General features: G+C 41.6%; 1 protein-coding gene across 3 annotated transcripts in view; it reads right to left on the reverse strand.

Annotated features, from left to right (window-relative positions):
• FAM169A (family with sequence similarity 169 member A) overlaps positions 1-12,700 on the reverse strand; it is a 96,964-nt gene extending 84,264 nt beyond the window's left edge. For 2 of the 3 annotated variants that reach the window (XM_047877143.1, XM_047877117.1), the window contains exons 1-2: positions 12,656-12,700; positions 12,217-12,423 (exon numbers count right to left, since the gene is read on the reverse strand). The gene's annotated coding sequence lies outside the window, so the exon portion shown is untranslated. Of the gene's footprint in view, positions 1-12,216; positions 12,432-12,655 lie in introns of those variants that run through there. The other variant, XM_047877124.1, reaches the window with a different exon arrangement.
• Positions 12,701-17,089: the final 4,389 nt, after the last annotated feature.

Consider the following 17,089-nt stretch of genomic DNA (forward strand, 5'->3'; position numbering starts at 1 on the left):
AAGACCAGACATAGATTTTGTAACCCTTGACAAATCATCTTAGGCCGCCAGCTATTTTCCAAGATCTGTGCCTCACCCACTCTACGCGCCCTAGAACACTACTTGTGGAACTTCCTAGGAGGTATCAGAACTACAAAGAAATGCAAAAACCTCGCTAGTTAGGATTTTAAGGGAACAAAGGGAATGCAAAAACGGGCTCTTTGAGGCCAGGAAATAGCCCACCCATATCAGAGACAGTAAATCAATGGTAAAACTCGAAGTGCTTTTCAGAAGTAAGCAGAGCCCTCCATTCCTAACTGTAGATAAGGAGCCCAAGACCCCATCCAGTTTATACCAACTCTCAGTGTGTGCCCATAGCCCCTTCCCTTTGTCTGACAGTTACCTTGCTTCTCTAGAACATTAAATTCTCTGCCCTAGGAGGAGCACGAGCTTCATTAACAGAGGATGCATGTATAGGCACATTTTCTAAGGATGCCCGAGCAACCATCAGCCCACCTTTCCAAACGATGACAAAGCTCCCCTTTCTGAATATTCATCCTAAACTGTAAATTAAAGGAACCCATCCATCCCTGCTCAGGGAGTCATGGCTTTCAAAGTTATTCCCCATGATCTCAGTTCCTGCAAATAAAGTTTCCTTTGGTTTAAAACTCCACTTGGGGTGGTCTCCATCTGTAACTCACCAAGAAACCAACTCACCGTGGTTCAATCACAGAATGAGGGAGGAGGGCGGAGGAGCAGGGGGATGTTGATCAGAGCCGGAGAAGTGAAAAGTTACAAAAAGTGGGCAAGAATATTGGTTAGTGTCAACGTGATTCAGTCATCTGTGTCTGTGAACTGGAATTTATCCAAGCTAGGCTTCTACTTCCCACAGAGCCTGGAAGACAGAGGTCCTATTAACTGGATTATTACATTTCAAAGAAATGGCTTTCAAGTTTTTGGAAAAGGCACTCTGGGGGTTGTAGGAGATACATGCACATCTCAAAGGGACAGAGGAAGAATTTACAACTGGAAGTTGTTTGTTTTGTTTTGTTTTGTTTTGTTTTGTTTTTTTAATGCTCTAAGAAAGGGAGGTCAAGGGCATTTGATCAGGTGTTGGCTGGAACAAACAGTAACTCTCTTGGCAGCTGTGAGCTTTTCCAGACAGGAACTGAAGCAGGGCCAGATCATCCCAGGGCCTGGGACTGCTGGAAGCCATGCTGGAGTTCAGTCAGCTCTCCTAGTGCAGAGGTTTAGATGGAGTTGTAGGTGCCCAGAGTTTCCGCAGTTCTCAGGGCCAACGTGTCCACAATCAAAAAAGAGGGACAACTCCAAAAGAGACTGAGAAGGTTCTCTTCCTGCGTAACAGGGTAAAGGTCTCTGCCCCATCAGTCTCACAATAAATGAGTCCCTATACTTCAATCCTTGTCCACTGCCCTAGCAGAATCAATATGTGGATAAAGAGAGGTTCTGGGAGGGGCCCCTGGGTGGCTCAGTAGGTTGAGGGTCCAACTTCGGCTCAGGTCATGATCTCACAGTTCGTGGGTTCGAGCCCCGTGTCAGGCTCTGTGCTGACAGCTCAGAGCCTGGAGCCTGCTTTGGATTCTGTGTCTCCCTCTTTTCTGTGCCCCTACCCCGCTCGCACTCTGTCTGTCTGTTTCTCTCTCTCTCAAAAATAAACTTCAAAAAATTAAAAAAAAAAAAAGAGAGAGAAAGAGAGAGAGAGAGTTTCTGGGAATGCATGCAATACTGTCATTGTTTCACTGGCTCCACACACAGCTGGGCCCTGTACAAGGCCACACACCACAGACGGCCCAAGAAAAGGCTGAAACCCTGCTGGGGTTCTGTGTGCCAAGCCAAGCCTCCTAACTCTAGGCTTCAACAGCCAGAAGGAGGGGTGCCTTTTTCTAACTTGTCTATCCTGAAGCAGAACCTTTTTTGAATGAAACAAAGTGTTTTTCAACAGTGAGGTGATCCTAACTCTATTAGGTGAAGGATCATGAACACTGGCAAGCAGATCCAGGATAATTTGGGATCGCCCTTTATGGAGCTCCATAAGAAGACATAACTCATTTTAAATGAAAATCAATTTCCAGCCCATTATTTTGGGTTTTGGTGGCAGGGTCCACACTCTGAGAACATTGTTATGCAAACACCCTACTAACTAAAACGTATACAATGCTTACATTTGTGTTTACTAAAGATAGAGGCATTGGGGCGCCTGGGTGGCTCAGTTGGTTAAGCATCTGACTTTGGCTCAGGTCATGATCTCACGGTTCGTGAGTTCGAGCCCCGCGTCCAGCTCTGTGCTGACAGCTGGGAGCCTGAAACCTGCTTCAGATCCTGTGTCTCCCTCTTTCTTTGCCCCCTATCCACTCACTCTCTCTCTCTCTCAAAAATAAACATTAAAAAAAATAATAATAAAAAATAAAGATAGAGGCATTATAATCTCACCCCCACCCCCATTCACTTTCCTACACACCTATTCAACACCCCCACCACGAGCTTCTTTTACTGATTTCGAAAAATATTAGAAAGTAGGAGGTGGCAACATTACTGACCAGCTTTCTTCACGTCAGGGACTGCACAAGGGACTCGATTCACAGCTAAATTCTGTCCTACAGATAATGGTGGAACATAAAATGCTGTCCAAGTAAAGATTTGCATATGGAAGCCTTAGATACTGTAATTAAGAAAAGCACAAAGCTAGGGGCACCTGGGTGGCTCAGTGGGTTAAGCATTCCACTTTGGCTCAGTTCATGATCTTAAGGTTTGTGAGTTCGAGCCCCTTGTCAGGCTCTGTACCAACAGCTCAGAGCCTGGAGCCTACTTTGGATTCTGTGTCTCCCTCTCTCTCTGCCTTTTCCCCACTCATGCTGTCAATCTCTCTCTCAAAAATAAACATTTAAAAAAAAATTTTTAAAAAAAGGAAAAGAAAAACATAAAAGGAAGACTCCTTTACTCCAACTTCAAAACCCCAAAATCAAAACAAACAAAAACCTGTGAAACTCTGAATACTCCAGCTCAACCAAGATGATTAGGGAGGAAAAAAAGAATTCAGCAAATCACTTGAATTCCTTTATATTGCAAGGGAGCAAAACGGGATGGAACTTTGAACCCGAACAAAAACACATCCGACAGCAGCAAAAGGCATGTCCTGCCAAGGCTTAGAGGACAGACAGTCAGTCTTCTGCTTCCCCCCACATCAAGGCAGAAACAATACACAATGTCTCTCAATTTTTCTGCCTGGCCTTGGTTTGAAAATGCTACAGAGGAACTGATTAGAGACGGGGTGGGGGATGGGGTGGACCCAGGCCTTCAGTGTGGTGCAGACTCCCTCGTGTTTCCCTATTGCAGTGCCTCTCCAGCTTCTCTGCTAAAAATGCATTGTCCCAAGTCTCTCCCTTACAGATTTCAATCCAGGAGATCTAGAATGGGGCTAAAGAATCCACATTTTAAAAAAGCACCATAGCTACGGTCTTTATCAAAACTCTGTATAGATGGTGAGATTAACTAACACAATAGAGAAACTGGGATGAGACAAAGAGCATCATACACGTATGGCAGAGTGAAGGGATTTAAAGGATTTATTTTTAGGTATTCTCTTGCACCCAAGGCGGGGCTCGAACTCAAAACCTTGAGATCAAGAGTCACATGCTCCACCAACTGAGCCAACCAGGTGTCACACAAAGTGAAGGGATTTAAACTTCTGATTTTTCTATGTTATTTTAAGATCTAACACTTACAGGGAGGTGCACAAGGTCTCTAATATTAAGGTTATAGTTCAATTATTATTTTTTTTAAGTTTACTTATTTATTTTGAGAGAGAGAAAGTACAAGTGGGGAAGGGCAGAGAGAGAGGGAGAAAGAGAGAATCCCAAGCCGGCTCAGAGCCGTCGGCATAGTGCCCAAAGTGGGGCTCCAACTCACCAACCGTGAGATCATGACCTGAGCAGAAATCGAGGGTCAGGCGCTTAACCGACTGAACCACCCAGGCGCCCCTCAATGAATTTTTAATATGTAGACAACCAGATAACTACCACCCAAATCAATCACCACTACCAACACATCAGCACGCTGCTTCATTCCCCCTACCAGTCAATACCACTCCCTAATGGTAACCCATCTTCTGACATCTGACATCACAGTTTTGCCTGTTTGTGAATTTCATGCCAATAGAACTTAGTATACTTATATTTGAGCTTTTTTGTGTCTGGCTTCTTTGGCTCAGCCTTACGTGTGTGACAGTCAACTATGTTGCTGAGTGTTGAAGTAGCTTTTTTTTATTTCCGTGTACTATCCCATTGTATAAAAATGCCAAGATTTATTTTCCCCTTCTCTTGTAGATGGACACCAACCATTTCAGAATCGTTTGGCACTTCTATATGAATTTTAGGAACAGCTTGTCCGTTTCTGCACAAAAGGCAGTTGGATTCTTGTACAGATCGCATTGAATCTACAGAATCTAATTCGCACATTGTTGTCATCTTAACAATATCATGTCTTCCAATATATAAACACCGCATGTCTTTTCATTCCTTAGATCCTCTTTGCTATTTGTTCAAGAATGCATTGTTGTCACAGTCTGCAAGTCTTGTGCTTCCTCAGTTAAATTTATTCCCATTTTTTTCTTTCTGATGCTGCTACACATGAAATTGGTTTCTTAATTTTCAGACTGTTTATTGCTAATGTATAGAAATTCAATTGGTTTTCATATAGTAATCCTGTATCTTGCTCCTTGAAATAATTTATCAGCTTTAATAGATTTTTGGTGGATTCGTTAGGGTTTGCTCTGTACAAAATCATGTCATCTGCAAATAGAAGTGTTAATTGCATTCCAACTGGTCTCGAGGATTAACTTGCTTCAGGCTAACGCACTCCTTAGGTGCTGACCTAAGTCCCTGGATCCACGGCAGACAGACCACAGGACTTGGGGAGCGAAGGACTGGAAGGTTCCCAGGCTGCAGAGGCCAGCAAGCCGGTCTGAAGCCACCTCAGCTTTCTGATTAGCCTAGCAAATTTTTACCAAAATGCTTTGCTGTTTTAGGTCACACAAATAATTTCACTAACCTCCCTTTGTGTATCTGTAGACCTTGCCCTCCTTTGAGGAAAGATCAGAGCACTCCTGCACATCACAAAACAGGAACTGGACCCCTTGGCACAACCCCTGAGCCCTGAGATAACGTTTGTAGCTGGCATCACGGAGGCTGCACATGATCAGGACATGTCGCAGGCCACTGCATTCCCTTTGCCAATTACCCCAAATCCCTTTAAAACCTCCTGGGCCAGGCAGAAACCCTGGAGCTGGTTTTTGGACAAGCGTCTGCCTTCTCCCCAGGTGGCTGGCCTCCTGAATAAAGTTCAAATTACTTTCCAATCAAAACTTGTCTCTTGGGGCGCCTGGGTGGCGCAGTCGGTTAAGCGTCCGACTTCAGCCAGGTCACGATCTCGCGGTCCGGGAGTTCGAGCCCCGCGTCAGGCTCTGGGCTGATGGCTCAGAGCCTGGAGCCTGTTTCCGATTCTGTGTCTCCCTCTCTCTCTGCCCCTCCCCCGTTCATGCTCTGTCTCTCTCTGTCCCAAAAATAAATAAACTTTGAAAAAAAAAATTAAAAAAAAAAAAAAAACTTGTCTCTTGAGTATTGGTCTTTTGAGTGGCAGGGCAAACTTGGGGTTCGGTAATAGAAGGCGTTTCACTTCCCCTTTTCCTGTCTTGGTTCTTTTTTTTTGTTTGCTTGTTTTTGCGTAATTGCTTGGCCAGAACCTCCAGTACAATGTTATAAAGAAGTGATGAGAACAGACATCTTTGTCTTTGTTTCTGATCTTAGGGAAAAAGTTTTCAGTCTTTTACCAGTAAGTATGATTTTAGCAATGGGTTTTTCACGGATGATCTTTATCAGGCTGAGGAAGTTTCCTTCTTTCCTATTTTGTTGAGCGTTTTTACCGTGAAAATGTGTTGGATTTTGTCAAGTGTTGTTTCTCTATTTAGAGGATCCTGTGGTTTTCCTTTAGTCTAGTAATATGATGTATTACATTCATTGATTTCATATGTTGAACCAACCTTGCATTCTCAGGGATAAATCCCGTTTGGTCATGGTGTATAATCCTTTTTATATGATATAGGATTCAGTTTTCCAGTATTTGCAGAGGATTTTTGCACCCATGTTCATTAAGTGACATTGGTCTATGGTTTTCTTTTCTTGTGATGTCTGTCTTTATTATCAGATTATACTGAACTTATAGAATGAGTTAGGAGATACTGTCTCTCCTGTTTTTTGGTAGACTTTGAGAAGGATTTATACTAATTCATTCATTCTTCCTTTCTTTTCTTCCTTCCTTCCTCTTTTCCTCCCTCCCTCTCTCTCTTTCTCTCTTTCCTTTTCTCTTTCTTTCTTTCTTTCTTTCTCCTTCCTTCCTTCCTTCCTTCCTTCCTTCCTTCGTCATTTCTACACCCAACATGGGGCTTGAACTCACAACCCCAAGATAAAGAGTCACATGCTCCACCAACTGAGCCAGGCTGAGCCAACTGAGCCAAGCACCCCTGTACTAATTCTTTAAATGTTTGGTAGAATTTAGCAGTGAAGCTATTTGTAATTGGGCTTTTTTTTTGGTGGGTAGTTTTTGTTTACTAATTCAATCTGTACTTGTTAGTGTATATATTATCTTTTTTTTTTTTCCTGAATCAGTTTGAGTGTTTGTGTGTTTTTAGGAATTTGTCTTTTTCATCTAGATTATCTGATTTATTGACAGGCATTTGTTCATAGTATGCCCTTATACTCTTATGATTTCTGTAAGGTCAATAGTAATGACCCCTTTTTACCCCTGATTTTGGTAACTTTAGTCTTTTCTTTTTGTCTTGGCCAGTCTATTTAAAAGCTTTTCAATTTTGTTGGTCTTTTCAAAGAAACAATTTGGGGTTTTGTTTAACTTCTGTATTGTTTTTCTCTTCTCTGCTTCATTTGTTTTCACTCTAATATTTATTATTTACTTCATTAGTCAATGCTTTGGATTTAGTGCACTCTTCTGTTTCTAATCTCTTTAAATGGGGGGTTAGGTAATGGATTTGAGATCATTCTTCTTTGTTAATATAGCTGTTTACAGGTATAGATTTCCCTCTCTCGGCACTATTTTTGGTGTTTCCCATAAGTTTTGCTATGTTGTATTTTTGTTTGCATTCACGTCAAAGCACTTTTTAAATTCTGTTGGGATTTCTTCTTGGACTCATTGGTTATTTAGGAGCACGTTGCTTAATTTTCACATACATGTAAAATTTCCAAATCTTTTTCTTACTAATTTCTCATTTCCTTCCACTGTTATCAGCAAACACATACCTTGTATGACTTCAGTCTTTTAAACTTTGTTGCGATTTGTTTTATGGCCTCCAATTAAATTCCATCCTCAAGAATGTTCCATGTGTACTTAAGAAAATGTATGTTCTGGGGGCGCCTGGGTGGCTCAGTCGGTTAAGCGTCTGACTTCAGCTCAGGTCACGATCTCGCAGTCTGTGAGTTCGAGCCCTGTGTCGGGCTCTGGGCTGATGGCTCAGAGCTGGAGCCTGCTTCCGATTCTGTGTCTTCCTCTCTCTCTGCCCCTCCCCTGTTCATGCTCTATCTCTCTCTGTCTCAAAAATAAATAAACATTAAAAAAAAAAAAAAGAAAAGGAAATGTATGTTCTGCTGTTGTGCAGCCGACTGTTCTATATACCTCTATGAGGTCTAGTTGGTAAATAGTGTTGTTAAAGTATTCTATTTCCTTGCTGCCTTTCTTTCTAGTTGCTCAATCCATTATAGCAAGTTGAGCATTCAAGTACAACTATTATCACTGAATTATCTATTTCTCCATTCAATTCTGTTAAGTTTTGCTTCATGTCTTTTGGGGCTCAGTTTTAGGTAAATATATCTCTATAAACTATATAATTATTACATCTTTCTGACCCTTTTATTATTACAGAATGTCCCTGTTTATCTCTACAAACTTTTATATTAAAGTCAGCTTTGATAGGAGTTTAGCCCCTCCAATTCTCTTTTTCTGTTTGTATGGTAGGTCTTTTTCCATCCTTTTACTTTCAACCTATTTATGAACAATATCTTTTTATATGCTTATTGGTCTTTTGAATACTCTCTTTTGTGACTGTTCAGATCTTGGTCTATTTTTAATTTTAAGTTTTTGTCTTTTTCTTATTGATTTGTAGGAGTTCTTTATATGTTCTGGATACAAGTCCTTTGTAGACTATATTTCCCAGTCGGTAGATTCCCTTTTCACCCTTTTAATAGTGCTAACGAGGAGTTGATGGAGGTGGTTTTTTTTTGTTTTTTGTTTTTGTTTAAAAAATTTTTTTTTAATGTTTTTTTTTTTTTTTGAGACAGAGAGAGACAGAGCATGAACGGGGGAGGGTCAGAGAGAGAGGGAGACACAGAATCTGAAACAGGCTCCAGGTTCTGAGCTGTCAGCACAGAGCCCGATGCGGGGCTTGAACTCACAGACCGCGAGACCATGACCTGAGCCGAAGTTGGCCGCTTAACCGACTGAGCCACCCAGGCGCCCCTGGAGTTTTTTAAATCAGTTTTCTTTCATTTCTTTTTCTTTTCTGTCCTATTTAAGAAATCTTTGCTGACTTGAAGAGTTCTTTTGGTGTATCTGTTTTGTTTTGTTTTTACACAGCATTATTATGGCAATAGCTGACTAATACATTTGATCCTACCAACTTGTTCTCCAAAGTAGTTGTACTAACTTACACTCAAATCAGCAGCATTTTGGTATTCCATTGCTTCATAACTCCCCTTGTCAGACTTTTAAAGTTTAAGGCTGACTGATGTAAAATTCATTTTCACTCTCATTTGAACGTGCATTTTCCTAATTACAATGAGATTGAGAATATTTTCATATATTTATTGGCCACTTGAATGTACACTACTGTTTATTAACTGTTCATTTCTTATATGCTCATCTTTACGTTTGAAAGATCCCAGGACAAGTTTAAAAAAACAAAAGCAAGGAGCAGAACAATATAGGGAGAGACACATTCACCTATGTGTCTATGTGGGCTTGCATATATGCAATACACATGTACCTATGTGTTTTAATATGCCTAGGACATTTTTGAAAAAATATGAAACAGGGGTGCCTGGGTGGCTCAGTCTGTTAAGTGTCTGACTTCCGCTCTGGTCACGATCTCACAGTCCATGAGTTTGAGACCCGCCTGGGGCTCTGTGCTGACAGCTCAGAGCCTGGAGCTTGCTTTGGATTCTGTGTCTCCCTCTCTCTCTGCCCCTCCTCTGCTCATGCTCTGTCTCTCTCTGTCTCAAAACAAATAAAAATCTTTAAAAAAATTTTTTTAAAGAAAAAAAAAAAAAAGAGGGGCGCCTGGGTGGCGCAGTCGGTTAAGCGTCCGACTTCAGCCAGGTCACGATCTCGCGGTCCGGGAGGTCGAGCCCCGCGCCAGGCTCTGGGCTGATGGCTCAGAGCCTGGAGCCTGTTTCCGATTCTGTGTCTCCCTCTCTCTCTGCCCCTCCCCCGTTCATGCTCTGTCTCTCTGTCCCAAAAATAAATAAACTTTGAAAAAAAAATTAAAAAAAAAAAAAAAAAAAAAAAAGAAAAAAAGAAAAAATATGAAACAATAAAGTTGGAAGAATTATTTAAAAGGCATTTATAGTGAACTATAAATACAAAAAGCGAAAATTCATTATAATATGTTGAATTATCAGGGAGTTTGAAAAAAGTGGGCAAAAGTGAAGAATAAAGCTACTGAGCTATGTGTGTGGTGTGGGGGCAGTGAAAGGAAGTTAAAATATTTCTAGAATTTTGATGGAAATAAGGAGGACCCAGGGAGTCAGCCAGATGGCAGAGAATGATCTCAAGTGAATCTATGTGAAGTCTTTGATCTCTCTCTGGTAGAGAAATGTCACAAGAAATGACCCTGGGGCATTAGTCAATCAACTAAAGCAGTAAAACTCCAACCTGGCTATAAGCGAACATCACCTACTGTTTAAAATAAGGGCCACCTCACGTCCGACTTCAGCTCAGGTCCCTGAGTTCGAGCCCCGCGTTGGGCTCTGGGCTGATGGCTCAGAGCCTGGAGCCTGCTTCTGATTCTGTGTCTCCCTCTCTCTCTGCCCCTCCCCTGTTCATGCTTTGTCTCTCTCTGTCTCAAAAATAAGTAAACATTAAAAAAAAAAAATTTAAAATAAGGGCCACCTCAGACCAGTTGAATCAAAATTATCTGGAAAATTTCAACCTGTCTACAAGCTAATATCTCCAACTTTTAAAAAAGGGCCACCTCAGACCAACTGAACCAAAATACCGGGAAGTGGCTCTGGGGAATTGAGTCTTTTTTTTTTTTTTTTTAATACTCTCTAGGTGATTCTCATGGACCAAGAGGTTGAAATCGTATGAAGCAGATGCTGATATGTATAACATTAAATTATACTTCTGGAGAAGTGTAATAAAAGAAAATAACCTTTTATTCAGAGGCATGGTTATTATGATCTTTTTTTTTAATTTAAGTGTAATAAAATTAGGAGAAAAGGATTTATGGTAAGTGGCATAAACAGAGAAAAAAAAAGAAATTCTAGCTTTCAAAACGTTTCTATCTCAATATATATTTAAAAATTTTTTTTAACGTTTATTTATTTTTGAGACAGGGAGAGACAGAGCATGAACAGGGGAGGGTCAGAGAGAAAGGGAGACACAGAATCCAGAACAGGCTCCAGGCTGTGAGCTGTCAGCACAGAGCCCGACGCGGGGCTAGAACTCACAGACTGCGAGATCATGACCTGAGCCGAAGTCGGGCGCTTAACCGACTGAGCCACCCAGGAGCCCCTCAATATATATTTTTTAAATGATGTTCATTCTATGAACATTTATTGAGAATCTATGACATGCAAAGCCTTGCACTGTTACATAGTTTTTGTTTCTTTGTTTATTTTAATGATAGGAAATGGCTCTTATCCTCAAAGTTGTTACAGTCTAGGGGTGCCTGGGTGGCTCAGTCAGTTAAGCGGGCCGACTTTGGCTCAGGTCATGATCTCACAGTTTGTGGGTTCGAGCCCCGCATCAGGCTGTGTGCTGACAGCTCAGAGCCTGGAGCCTGCTTTGGTTTCTGTGTCTCCCTCTTTCTCTGACCCTCCCCAGCTCACACTCTGTGTGCGTGTCTCTCAAAAATAAATAAACATTAAGAAAAAAAGTTGTTACACTCTGTTTAGGATATATAAATAACCTAGGGCTAGAACAAGGCAGAAAGAAATGCCATACTTGAAGAAACAGTGCCACGGAAACACTAAGGAGGTAACTCTACCAAGGGCTGGGAATGCAGAGGCTTTACAGAGAAACTAGCATTTTAACTCAGCTTTGAAGGATGAACAGAATCTCAGTAGGTGGAGAAGTGGGGTAAGGGAGCAAGTTCCCCATTTGGAGAAGAGTAGGAGCAAAACCTCAGCAATGAAAGAGTGCGTATAATTTATACCTCATTTTCTCCTGGGTCTACTGCAATGGGTCCTGACTGATCTCCAGCCTGTCCCCACTTCCACCCTCCTGCAGCCCAGGCCTCTGGCCAGCCAAGAGGGCCACAGCTCTTGTATTTCCATAGAACAATGGGCAAGTCATTAAAAAAAAATATTCATTATTAGCCTCTATCTACATACTGTTCCCTAAATATTTATGCTTTTGAGATTTTTGTATTACCAAATCAATGTATGCTCTTGTATCAAATTCAAATAATATCAACTAGGATATCAGGATATCAAATAGGAAGTGGAAGCCCCCTTACAATTCAGCCCCCAGTGGTAAGCACTATTAATAGTTAGGGTAGGTATCCATCCAGTATCTCTGTTTATCTGTCTCTGTTTGCCTGTCTTTCTTTGTTTCTCTTTCTCTCTCTGTATACACACACACACACACACACACACACATGCATATATAATATTCTTTATATGTACATACTAAACTGTGTATATATACATATATATGAATGTGTATAGACACACTATATGTGCATATGAGTATAATAACTGAGCAATTGTTGTAAACATATATATATATATATATATACTTGATACATTTACAGAGAATCTAATGTCTCTAAATACAGGGTGTCTATCTATACATACACATACATGTTTACGTGTGAGGGGAAGTATGTATTACTCTCAGACTCTGACACCTTTTGCTGACTGCCCATCTCTTACCAGTTAAGGTACAAACCCTTAGCAGGTTGTCTTAAGCCCTAGCAGTCAGGCTGCTGCCTACCTCCGTCTCCGGCTTCCTCTTCAGCCATTCTGGCTACTTTTGAGAAAGACTACAGTTGGAGAGAAATGAAATCATGTTCCTTCTGAGTTCATTCTTCAAAGCTGGGGTCCTTTCAGCAAGTGTCTCCAGGATTGGTAAGTTGACATGACTTGTTATGGCAATAAGAAAAGACCTTGCGGGAAGCAGTATGAAAGCAAGACCAGGGACCTGCAGACAGGAAGTCAAATGCCTGTGTTATGTGCTCCCTCCCCCACTCCCAAGGACAAAGCCCTCCCTCTTCCAGACTGACACCCCCAACCCCCACAGTAGGACTTAACCTTGACATTGCTTCAGTCACACTGAGGGCTTTGTGAACTGTGAGCAGTTCGGGGGAACAAGCAGCTGTTTCACTTCTCTGTGCTTTTACATATTTTCATTCCTCAAGTTGAAATGCTCTTACCTGCCACCGCACCCTGGGCAAACGTGAATCCTGCACATCGTGCAGGGGCTTTTTTTCCAGGATGGAGGCCACGATGAGACATCCCCCACCCGGTGATTTAGAAATAAGGCTGCCACGGAATAAAGCAAACAAACCATGTACACTGTGGATGTGATTAACCCCCTGGAGGAGAAAAACAACCAATTGTGTATAAATATGTGACTGAAGAATTTTAAAACTCTTGCATTTCAAAAAAAGTGAAATAAAATAAAAAGGAGAAAGTGGTGCTGGGAAATCTCAGGGAGGAAATATGGGAAAAGGCTGTAATTTAATAAACACTTAATTATGTTTGCCTTGCTCACAGTAAGACCAGGCTAAGAGAAGGGTCTGGTAAACCTAGCAAGCAGTGGAGAGAGGGCAATGGGGAGGTACACAGAGACATGGGCTACCAGGTGTGTGTAATTTTCACTGCTGTATATTTGGCTAGCATATGAATCAATTACAATTTATCTCCTATTGGTAGAAATTAAGATGGTTCTCACTAGTTAGCCATCATTAACTGCTCAACAGAAATGCTCATCCATGTGTCTCCACTCAGGATTTTCTTTTAATGTTTTATTTATTTTTGAGACAGAGAGAGACAGAGCATGAGCAGGGGAAGGGCAGAGAGAGGGAGACACAGAATCCGAAGCAGGCTCCAGGCTCTGAGCCGTCATCCCAGAGCCCCATGTGGGGCTTGAACCCACAAACCGTGAGATCATGACCTGCGCCGAAGTTAGACGCTTAACCGACTCAGCCACCCAGGCGCCCCAAGAGCTTGTATTTTCTAGAGTACATGTTTAGGAGTGAGATTACTGTATCATAAGAGGTGAGCCCGTTCAACTTTATACCATTTAAGGTTAGATTTTCTTCAACATGTCTGGGCAGCCCATGCTGCTGCCAGTAACGTACTAACGTTCCAACTGTTCTCATTCTTGCCAACACTTGGTATTGTTAGTCTTAAACGTTTATGGGGTAGATACAGGGGAAATGCTCCCTCATTATTGTCTATGCATTTCTCCAGTTACTATTGAGATTGCACATCATTTACATTTTAAGAGAAGACTTGGATCTCCTTTCCTGTTCGTGTCCTTTGTCCAGTTTTCTGCTAAGTTATTTTTATTCTATCTATTGTTTCACAGGAATTTGGTGTGTGTCTGCATGTGCATGGTTTGGATATACTCTTCTGGTCCATGGCTTGCTTTTCACTTAAAGTCAGATCTCTGTGCCTCAGTTTCCTCATGTGCAAAATGAGGAGACTATTATTAAACAAGTTAATATATGCAACATACCTAGAACAGTGCCTAGCATATAGGAAGCACGGTGTAAATATTTATCACTATTATTACTAGTGTGCTTTGATAAAAAGATTTAGTTATTTTCTATAGTATCTCTTAATGAATGAAAAATTTTTGTTTTAATGCCTAAATTTATTACTCTTTTTCTCCATGGATTGTGCTTTTTGTGTCTAACAGCAGCTTTTTAGAACTTGTATGCTTTGCCAAATCTAGGAGTATTTTTACAGTCGAAAAGTTTTCCATCAAGCACTCTGGAACCCATTATAGTTGGGAGAATAAGGAGGACACTTAAATCATTGCTTCCGTCTTTTCGTTTTTGTTTTTCGCAAAGAACACACGAGATAGTAAAGACAGCTTGCCAACAGCAGCATTGATTCAAGGAAAAACACTGATGAAAAAACAAAGCAGACTCCCATTCTGACCCTGGAGTGAGACCTGGTGGATTTATATAGCCCAGTCTGTAAGTGTCCAAAGTCCTGGGGCAGTTTCCCAAGCAGGAAGCCTCGGCCAATCTGGCTTTCAGAGAACCTCCCTTGAGAGTCTGGGGAGAAGGAATCACCAAGGGCTGCTTCTTTCCTCATGCAGCATCTCACTGGGGAGCTCAGCCTAATCTGGACATGGTCCCTGTGCTCTTGACCCTCATCCCAATGTCCAGGAGAGGGCACTGGACCCAAGCCTTCAACTGAAGCAATTAGATTCCATGATTCAAGTAGTGTGGCCCCAGGAGAGAAGGCGGGGGATGGGCAAGAAGGAATGCATCAGGTGTCCTGGGCAGGGTCCACTGGGGCCCAAGCTGTGGCCCAACCTCAGGCTATGAAGGGGTCAAAGTTGAGACTGAACCTCCAGCTGACAAGTTCTGGGAAGAGGCTGAGCCAGGCTGATGAGAAGCAGTGTATCTCTGAGCCCACTGGGTCTTAGAGTCTGGCAAGGATACCAGCCTTCTTGTCTCCCTTACACTCAATTCCATTACAGAGCTCAAAGGGCAGCCAGCAAAGACCTGCTGGAAAACCAGAATGGCCCCAGAGGCAGGGGGAGAGGATGCTGACTCTGACCTTAGAAGGTCAGGAAGACTGTGTCTCCAACTGCTTTATATCTTCCCATCCCCATCCTTCATCCCCAAACCTAGCAGTTACCAGTCTATAATAAATAGCCAGGAGTCTGAATAAATAGTAAACAATCTCCTAAATAGAGCATGTTGGGAGAGGAGGATCATTGCCTTTGTGTTTTAAAGGATGATGGCTGCTTTTCTAGACATTATCATGAATCCCAAAAATATGCTTTAGGTCACTTAATTTTCTCTATAAAGCAAGACTTTCCATCATGGTGTCATATTGAACATATACTCGTACTCTTGTATGGTATTAAATTTAAAATTTTTATTTATTTTTTGTTACTTTTCCCCCATTTTCTTGCAAGTGGTTGCTTTTTCCCCCAAATGCTGATAGTATGTGTGTATGTAAGTGTGTGTGTATGTAAGTGTGTGTGTGTGTGTGTGTGTGTGTGTATATATATATATATATATATATATATATCAGAATTTTTCTTCTGCTGCTTTCGTAAAACTTACTAGATCCAAACAGATCTCTGAATGTTTTACCAGAGACCATGTCTGTTCAGTGAACTGAGTTAATCTGCTGTTCTGTGAAATAAAACCTTACACATCACCTCAAGTATTGTAGTCATCTTGCAATGTCATTCTCAGTGATTAAAATCATTTCCAGTCCCCTCTGTGGCCGATTATTCCCTCCTGCTCTATTGAAGACATTTTAATACTTGTGGGGAAAGTTTCATGGCTACAAAAGCAGGGGCAGTTACTATTCAATGGAGATTCTGCCTGACACAGAGCAGCACTGTCCAAACTCGTGGAGATCAAGATGGGCTGGATGCCACGGAACTGCACTTCATAGGACAACTCAGCTGAAGAGAATGCTGGGAAAGTTCCAAAGCTTTTTCCTGGAGAAAAGTCCACTTTGCTTAGATTCCCTCAGGACTCTCTTCTATTTGAGATTCCTCAGGGAGTATATATTGAGTTTTCTGCCATTCAGTTTGTATCAGAAATCTAGCCCAAAGATTTGATACTCAGGGGAGATCACCTATACTTTTCCAAATTTCCCTGGTCACGAAATTCTTACTCGAAGACAGCATTATTCAGAAGCTTCTCTGGTTGAAGTGAGAAGGAGACATTCAGAACTTTAGTTTCTTGAAGGAGCTGATATACTTATTTCTTTCCAACAATGAAAGCCATGTATTGGAATATGTGTCCCTTGTTTCTCAGGCTGGGGAAGGTCAATGCCCAATTTAAATTTCTTTCTTTTTTTTTTTATGTTTATTTTTGAGAGAGAGAGCGCACATAAGCCGGGGAGGGACAGTGAAAGAGGGAGACAGAGGATCGGAAGGAAGCAGGCTTTGCACTGATAGAGAACGCAATGAGGGGCTCAAACTCACGAATGGTGAAATCATTACCTGAGCCAAAACTGAAAGCTTTAACCAACAGAGCCACCTAGGCGCCTCAGTTTAAATTTCAATCATAGCATGTTTGTTAATGTTTGTCATTAGTACAGAGGCATTCTCTTTTTCCCTTCGTCTTGATTTTCCATTCCTATTTTCCTCATTTGCAACTTATATCCCAAGCGTCTGCCTCCAGCCTAGATCCTCCTCCAGAGATTTAGAATCAACTGTCCTCTCAACATTTCAATTTGGATTATCTCAAGAATCTCAAACTCAGAACATCTAAAACTGCACTTAATTCCCCACCAAAAAAAAAAAAAGCCAAAACAAAACAAAACAAAAAAACAAAGAAATTTCTCCTTGCTTTTCTCAGTCCCAAAGAATGTTAACCCCATCCATTCAATAGCCCAGTCATCCTTAATTCTTTTCTTTTCCTCACTCCTCTGTATCTGTCAAGATATGCTAGGTCATGTTGCTGTATATTGAACACCTCCCACCTGTCAGTGGCTTAACTCAAAGAAAGTTGATTTCTCGCTCTGACTAATGAGTCAGAGGTGGGGCTCTGCTCCCCTTTGTCACACTGCCTCTGGGTCCTAGGCTGATCGAGTAGCCACTGTCTGGAACATTTCTGGTCACCACAACAGAGGGAAGAGAACTGTCAGAGGCTTCA

This window comes from Prionailurus viverrinus, chromosome A1, assembly GCF_022837055.1.
Source record: "Prionailurus viverrinus isolate Anna chromosome A1, UM_Priviv_1.0, whole genome shotgun sequence".
Taxonomy (NCBI): Eukaryota; Metazoa; Chordata; class Mammalia; order Carnivora; family Felidae; genus Prionailurus; species Prionailurus viverrinus.